Genomic DNA, 6,000 nt, shown 5'->3' with positions numbered 1-6,000 from the left:
CAAGGTCTCGTGTGATGTGAGTTTCTAATTTTACATAATCTACATAATCAGTACTATTATCTGCATGTGAAACAAAGCCCTCAAAATATGCTGTTTATTTTTTCCATGCATAACTAAATCATTGTCGCAACAGAAATGTTTCTTTTATTCCCAACCGTCTGTTCTTCTTCAAGCTGTTATAAAAAATGAAACACTGCAGTTTCTGTCATCACTAGAAGTCTCTGGAAGTTGTAATTTTTCAAATATTTCCTTCCTCAGTGTCACGTGATTTGCAACCTCATTTGGATCAGTTAAGACGTGAGCGGATACCTATATTTAAAGCTCTAAATTCCTCCAAGACAGGTTGCATACCTTCAAATCACCGGGATACTAATCACCAGATATGTTAATCAAGTTATCTCCCTTTAATTGCATTGTGCGTCCAAAGTTAAGGAATTTGCGCGAGAGTTACACATCAATTTATCGGCGAAATAAAAGAGAATAAGAGAAGATAATTGGTGTCAAGTCTTTGAATTATTTATTTACATTTTCAACATTTGAGATGAATTGGACCTAAAAGCAAAGGTATGCACTGTCGAAATATCGATGTTGTTAATTATTGTCATGACATATTTCCGACAATGATCACCGGAATTCAGTTTTCATTCCTTGATCATATATGTACATCAAACTTTTCAAAAATAATTGGGATATGTGTTGAGATTCTATGTAAAAATCTACCATTTTAAAACGTTTTATAAGGACACGTTGTCCTTTTTTTTTTAAATGAAAGACCTAAATCAAGAAATTTACAAATGGCCACAAACAAAGTAAATTCAATCATTGTTTGTGCAGTTATTTTATTTCTCTACCCATGTCAGAATTTTCAATTTGTTCGATAAATGTGGCCAAACTGAAATTTTGAATCAAAGTTCCAAAATTTGTCATTTTTAAAGGTAATGATGTAATATTTTGATACCATTGATTCGATCATCATTGCTTATGAATCCTCGTATCATGTAATTCTTCTCCACTTCCAGATTGAAAACAAAATCATAAAGTTCTCATTTTGATGATTTGTTTGAGTAGGCTCTTTAGAGTGTATATTAAAGATTTTTGAAATTACGTGCATGTAGATTCCTCTCAAAGAGAAAACAAGTAATACCTTGATACCTTGGAGTTAGTCATCATGTGAATTCTCGTAACATGTTATTCTTCTCCACCTACCAATTAAAAACCATTAAGTTCTCATCGTTTCATTTTTTTTCAGAGAGAGTAATTGGGCCTTTACTGAAACGTGAAAGCAAGAACTATAAAATCTCGAAGACTACTTTAACTCAACTGTGAGGGTGGGACTCAGTTGATACCTGTTTTCAAAAAAAAAATATATATATATATATATATATATATATATATATATATATATATATATATATATATATATACATTGAGTTGTCATCTTCTGATATCTTTTCAGGGGGTTCTGTAGAGTGTGCATGCACCGAGTCGTAAAGCTAGCACTGTAAAAATATCTCAGATTACTGATAAATCAACCGTGGAGCTCAATTGTGACATAATATATGTTTGTAAATCATAATAAAGGTAAATATATTCTCTGTCAGGCAAACTGTAAATAAATACATCTAGAGTAAGAAATACACAGAATTTGAAAAATGTCTAATACAAAGATTATTGACTGAACATTGAGAAATAAGTCTATCATTGATCTGTCTACAAATAGCAAACCACTGGGCGGGCAAATTTCCTGACATAAAAAATAACTTTTAGCTCATGATAAACAATTTTAAGCTCGCTCACTTTAATAGCTGCAACACTGATACTTTTTTTTACCCGTGGAGAGCTTTAAATATATTGGTAATTATTGCACCGACAAATCTAACCTCGTAATGTAGATTTGTGTCGTAAACTCTGATCAGGACGTTGTCCACTATCGTATTATGACAGATAAGCCAGATGATATCACTCTCTGAAAATAAAACACCTTTGTGTCAGATAGACGACTCGTAAAATAACATGTATGTAAAGGAAAACGGCTATCAGATTCAGTAATATTCATATAGTGCATTCTTACACATGCTTTAATTGCAAAATAATAAGACAAGTCACTATACATTCACCTAGATGAACTTGGTATAACTTCCCTCTCACATCTAATTCTAACAGTCCATTGCATCCTCATCTCTAAGCCACTGTATCATAATTCCTTACCGTATACTAATGAATAATTGAAATTTATTGTGTTGTTCCTGAGATGCAGATTGCTTAAAATGTGTACATTTCTATTGCAATATTTCAGATTTTCAATAATTGATATATATAGTAATTGTCATGGCTAATCACATATATCATCTAAACTTCAGAAAGATATATCGGTATACCATATTGCTGTAGGTGAATTTAGATATTGGTGTTGTAAATCTCCACAACACAGAAAGCAATAACACCAAACATGGTTGTAAATTTGTTAACGTCCCACTTGAGAATTTATCAATTATATGGACATATTAACAATGCAAAGAAGTACTAATTGTATGACATTCCTCCATCAGGTGAGCACATAAAATAACATTCACAGTGTTTTCTAGTGCCTAGTCCCCTCGATTTAAAAACTAACTATACGCAGAACAAGCTCTTGTGTATCGAATCAGTTGAGAGTTATAAACACCATATGCAGGTGATAATGGAATATTGCTACATACATATGGGAAGTTGACGATGGAGAAGCTGAAATCATCCGTTTGTCATACAGTTGGGTTGTCAGTTTGCCGTTAATGTCTATCCTTGCATTAAATCGAGACATGGTATTGACAAACACGATAATGTTACGGGGGTTTCAACAGTCTTATTTAAAGTCAGCATTTTGCAAATTCTATGGTATAACGATTTAGTTTGCCAATACAACCTGACTTTGAACCAAATGCCGTCTGACGTGTTTCATAGCAATGTTTAGACCGTTCTTGGTCCACTAATTTTGACTACAAATTACTTCATTTACCTGATCAGGATATAGGGCTCACTGCGAATGTGATCGGCCAGCAGGGGATGTTTACTCCTCCTAAATACCTGATATAACCTGCGTTATGTTCAAGGATCAGTGTTAGTCCTGTAATTCTACAGAAGTGTATATCAAATCATAATCAGTTGTACGTTTGACATTATGTCATGATACAGGTATCTATAAAGCATCTGATATTAGATCATATATGCAAGATTATCTCTTAATGTCAAACTGTTGGGGTATAATTATGGTGAAAAGGAAAGAATGTTACACTTAGATTCATGAACACATCCCATCAAATATGTATATTTATTCCAAGGAGTAATGTGTGATGTATCGAACGCGGCTGATAACAGGTTAAACATCGAGTGCGTGTAGTAATATAATAGTGCTTATTTTGTACAGCCTATTAAAAAAACAATCCAATATCATTACACGTCTAGTGATTGACAAAAGTCTAAATCTAAGTAATGAAAGGTGAAGATAACCAACAGTGATCAATATCATAACTCCTATAAACAATACAAAAAGATAGTTTGGACAAACATGGACCCCTGGACACACCAGAGGTGGGATCAGGTACCTAGGAGAAGTAAGCATCCCCTGTCGACCGGTCACATCTGCCGTGAGCTCTATATCCTGATCAGGTAAACGGAGTTATCCGTAGTCAAAATCAGTGTACCAAGAACGGCCTAACAATTAGTAAGAAACATGTCAGAGCGCATTTGACTCAATGATAGGTTGTATTGTATATTCATATATACCTTGTATGTATATTTCATTCGAGTAAAACCACCTTTAGATGGCAGTGTGCAGGTTGATACACTTTCCGGTGATTATAGTTTTCACTAATCTTGATGTATTATATACTTTAAAAGTGGTTATCTACGCCGGGATTTAAGTACGCGCTCTTCCACGTCCAACATTATATGTGGGGAGGGGGGGTGTGCGCGGAAATGGAATATATTACATAACATATCAAAAATAATTATTATAGGTACTATTTGCGTGGGGAAATTTCACACGCTTTTTAAGTGACCGCGTAATTAGTATTTTTCCCTATGCATAAATAACCATTTTACATAGGGATTTAGTCAAAATTAGATCCATTGGCTTACCCACCATTACGAATAATGACCACGCATACCAATTTTCATTGGCTCTTATTTTTTATCAAAGGTCATGCTGAGAATTTTCATTGTTTTTATTTCAAAGTTCTGATATGCAATACATTTTTCAACCTTGTATTTGTTGTATAGATAGTACAATTATTCAAACAATTTACCTTTGTCATAAAAGAACAAATATATTGTTTTGCAATTGTTGAAAGTTTGTTTTGTAGTTTTTCAAAGTTCATGTCATATGTTATCTATTACATTAAATATTCCTTTGAAAAATGTCTGTTAAATGTGACGATACTGAGGTTACAACATTGATTTCTTAATTCAGACAATAATTGACAGGTAGATTTATATGAAGTATTATATATTATAACCATTGGATAGCTAGCCCTTGGCAGTCTTTGAACATATAGTAAAACATCATTAACACAGAGTTCTCCTCCTTAAACTCGAAACTCCAGTTTGTTAACAAATTCATTACATCTAGTTTGTAAAATCAAAGGTTTATCATGTAATGCAGAATAAAGCTTTTATAATTTACTGATTACAATTTCATTTTCAAACGAATTTAGATGAGTTGATATTCCACCCTATGAACTTTTATATTACAATATGCAGGCTTGAAAGTAATTGTTTTGGTGAAAAATATTAGGATATTACGAAAGCCCAGAAGGCTCATTCGAGATTCGAAATTCAAAATACGATATTTGAAATTCAGAATACGAGATTTGAATTTCGAAATTCAAAATCCATATTAACCAACCAAAATGTAGGTCACAATACATTAAAGGGTAGAGGGTATATGCATTCAAGGTGAAGATAACGAACAGTGATCAATCTCATAACTCCTACAAGCATTACAAAATAGATAGTTGGGCAAACAAAGACCCCTGGACAAACCAGAGGTGGAATCAGGTGTCTAGGAGGAGTAAGCATCCCCTGTTGACCGGTCACACCCGCCGTGAGCCCCATATCCTGATCAGGTAAACGGAGTTATCCGCAGTCAAAATCAGTGTGCCAAGAACGAGTATGAAACACGTCAGACAGCATTTGACCCAATGCGAGGCTGTATTGACGAACTAGATCGTTATAACGACCATAGAATTTGAGAAATGCTTACTTCAATCGAGACTGTTGAAATCCCTGTACCATCAACTTGTTTGTCAGTAGCTTACCTCGATTTAAAAACTGACTATACCCAGAACAAGCTCTTGCATATCGAATCAGTTGAGATAGATAAACACCAGATGCAGGTGATAATGGAATATTGCTACATAAATGTGGGAAGTTGACAATGGAGAAGCTGAAATCATCCCGTTTGTCATACAGTTGAGTTGTTAGTTTGCCGTTAATGTCTACTGTCAATAAAATATCTAAGTATGAAGCAGAAGTGGACGACTCTGTGGTGTCCTTTATTTCGAGCTCACGAGGATATATCAAATCGACATATGAATGAAAGCTATCATTGTTAATAGACAAAACGTCATCGATATATCTAAAAGTCGAATTGAAGGTCACAGCGAGAGATTTTTTATTCTCACGTAAAAGTTTTTGAATAAATTCTGCTTCATATGAATATAAAAACAGGTCAGCTAACAAAGGAGCACAATTCGTGCCCATGGGAATTCCAACAGACTGTTGGAAGACCTGATCACCAAAGACCACGAAGATATTGTCAATGAGGAACTCTAGCATATTTTTTATTTCAACTGCAGAGTACTTGTGCGTGGAATCAGAGTGGTGTTTAACAAAGTAAGTTTTTGAATGACTGATCACTAGATATCAATATTTCCGTTTTCCGTTTTTGTTGAAGAAGCAACTGTCTATGATATCAAAAAGTCTAGTCTTTAATTTATCCTGAGGAATGATCGTGTGTAGTGT

This window comes from Ostrea edulis, chromosome 3 (assembly GCF_947568905.1).
Source record: "Ostrea edulis chromosome 3, xbOstEdul1.1, whole genome shotgun sequence".
Lineage (NCBI taxonomy): Eukaryota > Metazoa > Mollusca > Bivalvia > Ostreida > Ostreidae > Ostrea > Ostrea edulis.
Note: the sequence above shows the minus strand (reverse complement) of the source record.